Source organism: Eptesicus fuscus, chromosome 8 (genome assembly GCF_027574615.1).
Source record: "Eptesicus fuscus isolate TK198812 chromosome 8, DD_ASM_mEF_20220401, whole genome shotgun sequence".
NCBI classification, from domain to species: domain Eukaryota; kingdom Metazoa; phylum Chordata; class Mammalia; order Chiroptera; family Vespertilionidae; genus Eptesicus; species Eptesicus fuscus.
In genome coordinates this window covers 78,619,958-78,632,994 of record NC_072480.1, presented here as the reverse complement: position 1 = coordinate 78,632,994, position 13,037 = coordinate 78,619,958, and the positions used below count along the sequence as shown (strand labels likewise).

The 13,037-nt window shown below is 44.3% G+C and overlaps 1 protein-coding gene across 1 annotated transcript in view; it reads left to right on the top strand.

Moving 5' to 3' along the window:
• Positions 1 to 352: 352 nt before the first annotated feature.
• The window catches only part of GPAT4 (glycerol-3-phosphate acyltransferase 4), a 38,555-nt gene continuing 25,870 nt past the window's right edge, over positions 353 to 13,037 (top strand). The window contains exon 1 of the mRNA XM_008143867.3: positions 353 to 426. The gene's annotated coding sequence lies outside the window, so the exon portion shown is untranslated. The remainder of the gene's footprint in view (positions 427 to 13,037) is intronic.

The window sequence follows — 13,037 nt, the reverse complement described above, 5'->3', positions numbered from 1 at the left end:
CAAGCGGCGGGGGGGGGGTGGGGGGGGTACCGTGCCTCGGAGAGGGGCCGGCGACCAGGGCCTCGGGGCGCAGTCCCAGTCTCTGCAGCACCCGCCCGCCTGCGACAGAGGCCCCCCGCTCGCCAGGGGGCGACTCGGCGGATCCCGGGCGCGCCCACCCGGGGTTGGTGACGCGGCACCACCTCCCCCGCCCCGCCCCGCTCCCCCTCGCCCCGCCCCGCCCGATCAGGCCCGGCGCGCGCGCGCTAGGGTGAGGGGCGTGAGATCCGCCGGCGGGAGGGCGGGTGGGACGCGAGGGGTCACGTCAGAGCGGCGTAGACAAAGGCGGCGCGCGCACGTCTGACGCACGCCTCGGCCGCGGCGGCGGGCCAGCGGGGGGGAGGGACGGGCACCAGAGGGGTTTGGAGCCTCGCAGCCTCGCGGTCGGTGAGTATGACCCAGCCGCCTCCCTCCTGAAGGTCACTGGTCTCCGGGGAGCCGGCCGGAGAGCGTGGGGTTCGGGGCGAGGGGCCTGCGGTCCGGGGACGCCCTGCCTGCGCCGCGCCGGCGTCAGGAGACACCATCGCGGCTTCCTGGGGTTGCCCGGCCCGTCGGAGCGTTCCGCCCCGCGGCCGCAGTGGAACCGTCCGCGCCCCTTCCGCCGCCCCGGCGCCGGGGAGCCCGGTCCCCGCGCGGCCCGCCCTCCGCCCGCGCCCTCCCCGCTCCGACCGGTCCCCGCGACGGACTCCTAGGTCCTCTCGATTCCGGGGGCCCCCGAGCGCTCCATCCCCTCCCGCCTGGGGGTGCAGCGCGTGAGGCTGAAGGGGGGTGTTAGACCTCTCGAGGAAGTGCCTTCGCCTATGATTTCCTTTCCTGTGTCCTGCGGCTTGCCGGGGATGTCGATTCTCTCTTGTTCTCCAAAGGAGCCCCATTTTTCCCCCCCTTTTTACCCCCGAAATCCCTTGCCTTGCCGTTTGGATTTCACGCTCAGCGAGGCATCCTCCTTCCTATCAGAGGGTCTTGTTTATTTCCTCACTTTCCATTTCGCGTAGGGTTTAACTTTGGCAGTTAAAAAGTTAGGCAAAATGTACCATAGGAAACATAATAGCGTAGCTCCGTGGAGGGAAGTTCCATACTGATGTGTATATTAGTGCCTCTCCCTGCCCACGCCCTCCTGCCACGGACCTTCTCATTGATAACCTTGGGATCAGTTGGAGAATTTCCTCTTTGGTTCATTTTCCTTAATTTTGGCCAGACTTTGAGTGGCTTTGCTTAGTTTCAGGTCTTGTAGATTCTATCTCAACCCAAGGGAGATGTTGTGAACAGCAATTATCCTTAGGCCAAAGACTGTAGAAAAGAGTCCTGTGATCGTTCCAGTTCGGTATTCTTTTCTCACTTTGACAGTGATGTCGTGTTTTGTTTTTGTTTTTGTTTTGTTATTTTTGCATTTTTCAACTTTATATGATGGAGGGTTTCCGACATGCAAAAGTAGATAGAATAGTAAATCAGATACCCATCATCCAGCCCCCACAGCTCACTGTGTGGCTAAGCCTTTTCCATCCATGTCCCCATCCATTTCCCCCTCCTTTGTATCTTTGGGATAAATCCTTGATGTCAAAAGTAGCTTGAGATTCAGAACAGAAATCTTGCTATCGAATAGTCGTCATGTACTTTTATTGGGACACAGTCTGCTATTAGAAGTCCTTCAGATAAGAAACACATATAGCACTGGAGAAGGACTAGAAAAGGGCATCTAAAATGATTAAGTTGCTGGAGGGCAGGTTAAAACAAGCTCTTTCAGGTCAGGATGAGAACTTCTAGGTCATCTTGTCTAACTTCATTTTTTTTTTTTTAAAGCATTATGATTTTTTCTTTTTTTTTTTTTTAATATACTTTATTGATTTTTTACAGAGAGGAAGAGAGAGGGATAGAGAGTTAGAAACATCGATCAGCTGCCTCCTGCACACCCCCTGCTGGGGATGTGCCCGCAACCAAGGTACATGCCCTTCACCGGAATCGAACCTGGGACCCTTTCAGTCCGCAGGCCGATGCTCTATCCACTGAGCCAAACCGGTTTCGGCTCTAACTTCATTTTTGATGAGCCCTCAAGGTCCAGAGAGGTTCAGTGACTTGTCCAGATCTACAGGAATAAGAGCTGAACTGAGATGAGGAGACATCTCCCAACTCTGCACTCATCCTTTCCGCTGTACCATACTGCTTGCTCTAGGTCGTCTTCAGGAAAGAATGTGTGGAAGGGCTGTGACTGAAAACCCTTACACTGAAGGGTTTGGACAGGTAAATGTGAAAAACTTTCCCACCAAATTCTGGTATAACACAACTGGGTGCTATGCCTCAAATTAGTGCTTAAACTACATTGGGAGCAAATGTCTAATCATAGCTTTTCAGGCACATGGGAAAGTTGTGATCCTAGAACTAGAATAGCAGACTGATAATAAGAACACGCTTTTAAAAGATTAGGTAACATTCACAGCTATTTAATTGTGTTTGGAATATACCCCAGAGGTTTTGCTCTTGGTATCGGGGAGAATAGCACTTTCCAAAAAACATTCTTTCTTGCCATTAACAGATAAGAATCCTGGGCTGGATGAATTGTGGGGTTGGGTTTTTTGTTTTTCTTACCATGTACCTATTTCCTAGCACACTTTATGCTATTAAAGTTTCCTATCTCAAGAAAGATAAGTTCAGTACTTGTACCTCAATTTTCTTACTTTTATAATGGGGATAGTCTGTCTCCAAGGTATATAGAGTTCTTTGAGTTCAGTTTATATAATGTAACATAATTGTTTATAAATTTCTTTCAGGGCGGACTTTTGTGAGTTTGTGACCTAAATAATAGTTATCATGTGTATCTGTTACTGGGGAGATGCAGAGCCCTCAGTTCAAAGACGTTACCAGGGAGACTCGGAGCCTTCAGTTCTTGTCTTCTTGAGGGAAAGATTTTAAAAATATATATTTTATTGATTTTTTTACAGAGAGGAGGGGAGAGGGATAGAGAGTTAGAAACATCGATGAGAGAGAAACATCGATCAGCTGCCTCCTGCACACTCCCTACTGGGGATGTGCCCGCAACCAAGGTACATGCCCTTGACCAGAATTGAACCTGAGACCCTTCAGTCCACAGGCTGACGCTTTATCCACTGAGCCAAACTGGTTAGGGCAAGATTTTTTTAAAAACAATATATTTTTATTGATTTCAGAGAGGAAGGGAGAGGGAGAGGGAAACATCAATGATGAGAGAGAATCATTGATTGGCTGCCTCCTGCATGCCCCACACTGGGGATCGAGCCTGCAACCTGGGCATATGCCCCTGACCAAAATCAAACCCGGGGCTCTTCAGTCTGCAGGCCGACACTATCCACTGAGCCAAACCAGCTAGGGCAAGGGAAAGATTTAAATCAAGAGACAAAGTGTAGAAAAGCAAGCAAGAATTTATTGACCGCAGCAAAACTATACTTAGGAGAGCGAAACAGGGAATGCATAGAAGAAGCAGTAAGATAGACTAGACTGGGCTGCTTTGGCTCACTGGGAAGGCAGAGAAAGGGGGCCCTGGAGACAGGGTCAGGGGGTTAGCCTGGGGCGAGCTGCTGCTGCCCATTGCTCCCATGGTTGCAAGTCTCAACCTTAGAGGTTAGGGGGAGGAGATGGAGAAGAGAATGGCAGGGGCCTGCTCCCTGAGGGAGAGTACGCCAGGACCTTAAGCTAGTTACCCTCTGGTTGGGGAGAAGTGCAAATCATTTAGTCTGAAGTTTAGGGAAGATAGCATTTATTAGGTGGCTGCAAACTGTTGTTTAACTATCTGTATTACTTTCCCTATTCCACTTGTTCTGGAATTTTCCTGGCTTTTTACTATTCTATAACATCCAGTTTATGGATGTACTACTGGCATAACAGCATCTCGGTGTCTTGGTAAATCATCACCCCTGAAGACATGGGGGTAGAGGAATTGTGTGTTTTGTGGGATTGTTTGTGTTAATGGTGTTAAAAAGAGTGCTTTGGTTAGTTTATCAGGATTTTAGCTTAAGCTGCTAAAGAATAAACCACTTCTCTCATCTGTATGCACATCACAAAAGGTTACCTTTTATTTGAAAAAAATCTCTTACTTTCTGGAGATACAAGCCAGAGATTTAAGCTTGAATTGTACTGCAGAATTGTTTCTTCAAGTAAAAGAGCCTCATTGTGGCATGTCATTTACATCTTATGTATCATTATGCTTACTTATGGGAGGATTTGACCAAATGTCATAAGTTCCATGTATCAGTAAGCTACATAATGATGCTTACTATAGCATAATGAATGCTTTGTAGGAGTACAGAATTGTAGAGTTAGGAAAGTTACAAGTTCTTGGAGTTTTTCCTAACTCCTTTAAGGTGGTGTTTCACCTTTAAAACACTTACATACATGTCATATGTACATGCCATACAATCACAGAGGCTTGTCTCCCTTTTTGTGACTCTTTATTTTGTCTTGTATGATAGTTGTGTGTGTTGTTTGTACCTCCTATTAAACTATAAGCTCAGGATCTGCATTATTAGAATAATCCTTTGTGAAAAGTAGGAGCATATTACAGTTTTCTTGACTTTTTAAATTAAAAAACAAAAACTGGTGAAGAGGGAGTGGGGGGGGGGCAATGGTAAGATATGTACACATATAATACCTTAATAAAAAAATGAAAAAGAAACAAAAACTGGTGAAGAAACTTAAATCTAGAGAAGCTAGTAACTAATAGACCAGATAGTAACAGAACTGTAGCTCAAACCTAAGACAGCTCCTGAGTTCCAGGTGTAAACACTTTGTATTGTATCATTTTGTTCACACCTTGGAGGAATTGGGAGGGGGGGGGAAGTATATATATATATATATATATATATTTTTTTTTTTCTTACCTGTTAGAGATATATTATTTTCAGGGTCTGCTTTAAAAGTATTTGATCATTGCTACCCAGTAGAAATCCTATATAATAAAGAGCTAATATGCAAATGGTTGTCACACCCTCACACCGTCATGCTGTAATGGCTCAGACACTCAACACAGGAGAGAGATATGGGGACCAGCCAGGCACAAATGAGCTCGCAAGAGAGGAATGGGGACCAGCCAGGCTGTGGCCCCAGAGAGGGACAAGCTGACTGCCCCATGGTCCCAGGCAACAGTGGCTGCACATGCAGCCTGGGAGAGGGACAGCCGCATGCCTCGTGGTCCTGGGTGCTGGGGCTGCAGCCCAGGAGAGGGACAAGCCGCCTGCCCACAATACCCCGCGGCTGCGGCCAGCCTGGGCGAAGCCAGCCGGGGTCCTGGGTGCCTGTGGCTGGCCAGAGGGAGGGAAGCCCGGGTCCCGGGTGCCTGCTCCGGCCGGAGGAGGGAATCCTGGGTCCTGGGTGTAGGGCGAGGCAGAGGCGGTTAGGGGCCATCAGGCCAGCAGGGGAGCAGTTAGGGGTGATCAGACCAGTAGGGGGAGCAGTTAGGGACGATCAGGCAGGCAGGCAGAGGTGGTTGGGGCGATCAGGCAGGCAGGCAGGCGAGTGGTTAGGAGCCAGCGGTCCCGGATTGCGAGAAGCAGTTGGATATCCCCCGAGGGGTCCCGGATTGGAGAGGGTGCAGGCCAGGCTGAGGGGCCCCTCCTTCCCCGTGCATGAATTTCGTGCACCAGGCCTCTAGTATAATATAAGCCTATATAATAATATCCACTTTTAAAAAACGTAAAAAAGACTGCCTTGGCTGTTGTGGCTCAGCAATTAAAGTGTTGGCCTGTGCACTGAAGGGCCACAGGTTCTATTCCTGGTCAAGAGCACGTACCTGGGTTGCAGGGTCAATCCCTGGCCCAGTCCGGGTGCTTGTGGGCAGCAACCAATCAGGCAACCGATAGATGTGTCTCTCCCCCCCACCCCCCTTCCACTCTCTAAAAAAAATCAATGGAAAAAAAAAATCCTTGGGTGAGGATTAACAATAAACTAAAATAAGGTAAAAAGAAACGGGAAAATAATTTTAAGAATATATTTTATTTAACCAAAATTATCTAGAATATCACTTAAACATGTAACCAGTATATACATTATTTATGAGGCCTTCATTTTTTTCATTCTAAGTCATTGAAATCCAATGTGTACTTTACAGAACATTTCATTTTGGCCCAGCCACTGTCAAGTGCTCAGGAGTCCTGTGTTAGTGGCTGCTGTATTGTGCAGCACAGGGTCACTGTCAGCTGAGCATAAAGATGGAGTGTTTTATGTTGCTTAGTAACATTCAGTTCTGAGGTTAACGTAGAGTTTGTGGTTGTGGTCATTGGTTTTTTTGTCTTTCATGTTCTAGTGATTTTTCTTTGAACAGTTAGTATTGTTTCGAGTTTGTGGTGAGTTGAACAAAGAAATCTGTTTCATAAATTTTGTGCCTTTGTGAAAAATGCTTTCTCATCCTTTTTGTTGTTGTCTGTGGGATTAATTTCCTCATTTTTTAAAACCATCTTAACCATTCTTTTTTTATATATATATATTTTATTGATTTTTTACAGAGAGGAAGGGAGAGGGAGAGAGAGTTAGAAACATTGATGAGAGAGAAACATCAATCAGCTGCCTCCTGCAAACTCCCTACTGGGGATGTGCCTGCAACCAAAGTACATGCCCTTGACTGGAATCGAACCAAGGACCCTTGAGTGCACAGGTCGACGCTCTATCCACTGAGCCAAACTGATTAGGGCCATCTTAACCATTCTTAAGTATAGTTCAGTAGTAATGCTTTCTCATTTTAAATGAGACTGTTTAGTCATTTGGGAGGAAAAGCTTTACTTCTAAAAAATGGCCTGTAACAAATTCAATAATAAAATAACCTATTAAAAAATGGGCAAAAGATTTGAACATTTCATCAGAGAAGATACACAGGTGGCAAATTAGCACATGAAAAGATGCTCAATATCATTGGTCATTAGAGAAATACAAATTAAAACTTTCAGATACCACCTCACATCCACAAACCCCGTGGTTGGCAAACTGCGGCTCGCGAGCCACATGGGGCTCTTTGGCCCCTTGAGTGTGGCTCTTCCACAAAATACCATGTGCGGGCGTGCACGTACAGTGCGATTGAAACTTCGTGGCCCATGCTCAGAAGTCGGTTTTCGGCTCTCAAAAGAAATTTCAGTCATTGTACTGTTGATATTTGGCTCTGTTGACTGATGAGTTTGCCGACCACTGCACTAGTATGTGTAAAATTAAAATACCGATCATGTCAAGTGTTGGTGAAGATGTAGAACTTTCACACACTGCTAGTGAGAATGCAAAATGGTACAACAGTTTATAATGAGGTTTGGCAGTTTCATAAGACGCTAAACATACACCTACCTTAGTCTCAGTCTTTCCACAATTTGGATATTTTCCCAAGAGAAGTGAAAGCATATCTCCATACAAAGCCTAACCTGAAATCCAGCCATGACCTCCTGAATCATAGGTCGATGCTCAACCACTGAGCTACTCAGGCAGGCCAGAAAAATAGGTTTTTAAAGAAAAGAAAAAGACCAGGCAGTTGTTTGCAGTTACATAAACAATACTCAAATGTAAAACACCAATTTTGAAATTGAGCTGTTAGAGCAATGTTCAGGCTTGGTAAATGAAATGTCTAGGGTCTTAGAACTCCAGCAAATCAGTTTGTTCTTTTTTAAACTGATGGCCCCCAAATATAAAAATATTCTATATCCTTTGTCTTTTTTTTTTTTTTCCCAGCTTTGAAGACTTATGTTGCTTTTGGACGAAATTGGTACTATGTTATATATTACCCAGTTCCAACTCAAGCTTTTCTAGGCAAGGGGAAAATATTTAAGGTCAGAGTGACCTTAGATCAAGACCCTGAAACTGACTATAATCCTGTCTTCATCATAATGAGTTAAGTTATTCTTTGGCCGATCATTCTGGCTTTGTCTTGGTCCATTTATTTTATCCAGGATTAATGTTGGCTGTATGTGTCTTCTTGGTTTGTTTACCATCACATCAGAATTGGGATATTCTATGGGACTGTGTCTTGACAGTACATTAGGAAAAATGAGTGGTGCCCCAAAGCAAAAGAGAGGTCAGCCTGGGGAGCAGATCTGAGTTCTAGTTCTGCCTCTGGTACTGGCCAAGTTTTAAATTTGTCCCAGTTATTTAGCCCTTCCAAGGCTCAGTTATTTGAGCCATAAAAAAAAAGAGGTTGGACTAGAATTCTCAGTGGTTGACTAATAAAGTTGCAATTTATCATTTTACTAGAGGCCTGGTGCATGACATTCATGCACTGGGGGGGGCGGGGGACCCTCAGCCTGGCCTGCACCTTCTCGCAGTCTGGCACCCCTTGGGAGATGTCTGCTGCCGGCTTAGGCCTGATCCCCCTGGGAATCGGGCCTAAGCTGGCAGTCAGACATCCCTCTCGCAGTCCAGGACCTCTCGCTCCTTACCACAGGTGGGAGAGGCTCCTGCCACCGCCGCTGTGCTCGCCAGCCATGAGCCGGCTGAGCAGCGCTCCCCCTGTGGGAAGCGCACTGACCACCAGGGGGCAGCTCCTATGTTGACCGTCTGCCCCCTGGTGGTCAGTGCGCATCATAGCAACTGGTCATTCTGCCATTTGGTCGATTTGCATATTAGCCTTTTATTATGTAGGATTATTATTGCCTCCAATTTGTAGTGACAGTTACTTAGTAATAACTTCTATTTATTGAGTACTTTGTGTCAGGCACTCTACTGATCACTTGCATTCTGTTCAGTCTTCACAGCAATACCATAGGATACATATTATTCCCATTTTACAGATGAGAAAACTGAAGCATGGAAAGTTGATTTATTTTCCTGAGGTCACACAACTAGAAAGTAATGGAGGCTGGTTTTGAATGCAACCTGTCTGATTCCCTGTATATTGAGTCATCATGCTTTACTGCTTCTCTAACATTCTACTATTTTAAGTAAAGATACATAGCCAAAAATCTGGATTGGAAAGGAAATTTAAAACATCTGGTCTAATCCTGCAGAATCCAGATATGGGTGAATATCTTCCTAAACAGTCTATTTAAAGACTTCTTTTATTAATTTTTTAGAGAGAAAGGGAGGGAGGGAGGGAGAAACATGGACATCAGAGGGAAACATCCATCAGCTGCCCCCGGCCCCCCTATCAGGGGATCAAGCCCACAAACCAGGCACATGCCCTTACTGGGAATCAAACTGGTGACCTCTTGGTGTATGGGAAAACACCCAACCAACTGAGCCACACTGGCCAGGGCTAAACACTTTATTCTTTTTGAACAACTCCTCTGAGATTCTTAACAGCTTTATTGAGATACAATTCACATACTATACAATTCACCCATTTAAAGTGTACAATTCAGGTGTGTGTTTTTGAATCCAAAATGTGTTTAATGGGATGCTTCCCCACTCATCTTGATTGGAGTTGCTTTTAGTGCTGCTTCCTTCTGGAGCAGCATCCTCTGAAAGCCTTGCTTTTCCTACTGTTGAATGGCAGAGGACAGTGGAGCAACCAACACACAAAACTACCGTTTGTGCGTGGCTAAAGACTGGTGATTTTATAGCATCCTGCGCATTTCACCTTCATGAAGTAGGCATCGGGGCTCTGCACCAGGTGGTGCTTCTCGTGTTTTCTCTTCTGGAGAGGATGAAGGAGATCCTTAGTGAGAGGCATGTTGTCATGGGGAGGTCATCACTGCCAAAAAGGTGCAATTCGGGTTTTTATTATATTCTCAGATATATGTGACCCAACACCACAGTCAATTTTAGAATGTTTTTATTAACTAGCCCTGCTGGTATTGCTCAGTGGTTAGGACATTGGCCTACACACCAGAGGGTCGTGAGTTCGATTCCTGGTTGAGGGCACGTATCTGGGTTGCAGGTTTGGTCCCTACCCCTGGTTGGGGCTTGTGCGGGAGGCAACCATTTGATATGTCTCACATCATGTTTCTCTCTCTTCCCTCTTTCTCTCTCTCCCTACTCTTCTCTGTCTTCCTATTCTCCCAGCCCTAAGTAACCACTAATGTACTTTCTGTCTCTAAAGATTTAAATTCATATTATGGAATCACATAATGTGTGGTCTTTTGTGACTGGCTTCTTTCACTTTACCTTGATGTGTTCTTTTTGTTTTATTTGTTAATCCTCACCCAAAGATATTTTTCCATTGATTTTTAGAGAAAGTAGAAAGGAAGGGGGGGGAGAGAGAAACATCGATGTTAGAGACACATCAATTGGTTGCCTACCGCACTTGCCTGGTGGCCTGGATCGAGCCTGCAACTGAGATATGTGCTCTTGATTGGAAATTGAACCCAGGACCCTTCAGTCCACAGGCCAACATTCTATCCATTAAGCCAAACCAGCTAGGGCTACCATGTTTTCAAGGTTCATCCATATCGTAGCAACTACCAATACTTCATTCCTTTGAATGGCCAAATAATATTCTATTTGTCAGTGTAAAAACGTACAAACCTATTCAAGCAAATATCCTTATACCTCACTACTCCCTAAATTTTTATAAAAACTTATTTGAGTCAAACAGAGGATACTTTTGGAAGCAAGATTTCAATAGGCTGAGAAAAATGCTTTGGAGAATAACAGTTTGCAGTTTCTTTTATGCATTTGAGATTAAGGAGGGTTCATAAGTAGATTACATGAGGTGGGAGAAAGCAAGACAGGGATCAGATTATGGGATAGTTAAGATTATGTGTTCTCTTGAAGGTGGTCATGCTTTAAAGGAGGGATCTGAAGCGGGGGACATTTCAAAGGTGTATTAACTCAGATGCCCAGAAACAATAGACAAGGCTTGCTTAAGGCAAAGATAAGCCTCTTACTAAAGTTATATGCCTGCACTTGGCTGGCATGGCTCAGTGGTTGAGCACCGACCTGTGAACCAGGATTCCTGGTCAACACATGCTCAGGTTGCAGGCTCCATCCCCAGTAGGAGGCATGCAGCTAATCAATAATTCTCTCTTATCGTTGATGTTTCTCTCTCTCTCTCTCTCTCTCTCCCTCTCCCTTTCACTCTGAAATCAATAAAAATATATCTTTAAAAAAAATTTTTTTAAAAAAACAAAACACACACTTAAATGCCTGGGACTACCCACCATGACATGACCAGTGAGGAATTTCTGATCAGATCACCTTGTGAGGTAACTTTCCATAAAAACCTTTTTCATCCACACCTTGTGTGGATAAAGCACATTTTGTTTATTCAGTTGATGGACATTTGGGTAGTTTCTACCTGTTGGGCTATTCTGAATAATACTGCTATAAACATTGGCACAATTTTTTTATGTGGAAAGTTGTTTTTAGTTCTCTTGACTATATACCTAGGAGGAGAACTGCTGGGTCATATGGTAACTATGTTTAACCATTTGTGGGACTACCAGACTATTTCCCAAGGTGGTTGTACCATTGCACAGTGCCACCAGCAATGTGAGGGTTAGATTCTTAATATTAAGCTAAAATGTGCACTTCTGTACCTGCCAGTTGTAATAGCATTTCTCTTGTCTCTGGGTTGCTAGAGCCAATCTGCTTTTTCTGTATCTGAGTGCTTGCTCACGCTAAATTGCTTCTGCCAGGTTTTGTGGTCCCGTAAAGTAGTTAGATCTCCTTACCAGCTCTCTTACAAATTGACTCAAAACTTCTATGATAGTCTTAGTCTTTGCTGGAGCACTCACATAGGTGCCATCTTTAATCATGAAACATTTTTCCTGATTTCTCAGATCGTGTTTCCCCTCAGCGTGGTTTGGCAGTACTGGCTCTGGCTGTTTTGCCTCTCTGCCAGGCAGGACCCACAGCAGTTTCTGAATGGGATCAGCATGATCCAGCCATATCAGGGGATTGTATGCACCGTAGGCAGGTAGTAGTTGAAACCGAATCTCTCATTAGTGTAATGTCATGCCTTCTTGGGAAATACCTTCAAATGCCCCATCCTCCTTCCTAGTAACAGGAACTTAGAATAGTAATAATAGTTAATATATTTTGAGCATTTGCCTTGCTCTAGGCACTATGAAAGTGCTTTATTTTTGTTACCTTGTAATCTTGAACATTACTTCTAATAGGTATTGTTTAATAAAAGCTTAAAGAAATTAAGTAATTTACCTGAAGTCACTAACACTACTGGTTAAGTGATCAAGTCAGGATTCAAACACTAGTGTGTTTCTTTTGATTTTTGAACCATGAGACTATTACCTATTCAAAATGACAAATGTAATTTTAAAGATACTAAAAAGGTAAATAGTAAACTCTTTCCATCCCTAGAAGCAGTTGCTATAGCCAGTCACTTGTGTATCTTTCCAGACATGTGTCTTTGCGAGTACATATGAATTGTATATATTTTTCCTTTTCTCCCCTCCCTTACAATTGGTATTTATTGTGGACATTGTTCTGTATCAAACTGGGAGATTGTTTCTTAGTGCATGTGTGTGTGTGTGTGTGTGTGTGTGTGTGTGTGTGTGTGTCTTTTTACTAGTAAACAGATGAATAATATTCCATTGTACCCTCTATTAGTGGACATTGATGTTTCTTTTGGTATTACAAACAATGCTTCAGTCAGTAACCCTGCACATATATTATTTTGCACATGCTTTTCTACAGGGTTTCTCATCCTCAGCACTATTGATATTGGGGCTGGATAATTCTTTGTTGGAGGAGTTGGCCTGTACATAATAGTACATTTAATACATCCCTGCCCTCTATGCACTTGCATGCCAGTAGCACCCCCATCCCAAGTTGTGACAACCAAAAATGTCTGCAGACATTACCAAATGTTCCACAAGGGATTAAAGAATTGCCCCTTGTTGAGAACCACTGTTCTAATTTATCTTTAGGATAAATTTTTAGAAGTAGAAATGCTGGAACTAAAATTATGTACATTTAAAATTGTGATGGCAATTGCTAAATTGTACTCCATAGAGGTTGTGCCAATTTACATTCTAACCAGCAGTAATTGAGGATATTTTCTCATTTTTACCAATACTGTGGTAAAATTGTTTTTTTCTGCCATCTTACTGTCGTTTTAACTCATATTTCTGTGCTTTATAGCTGACCTTTTATGGAGCACTAGTGCT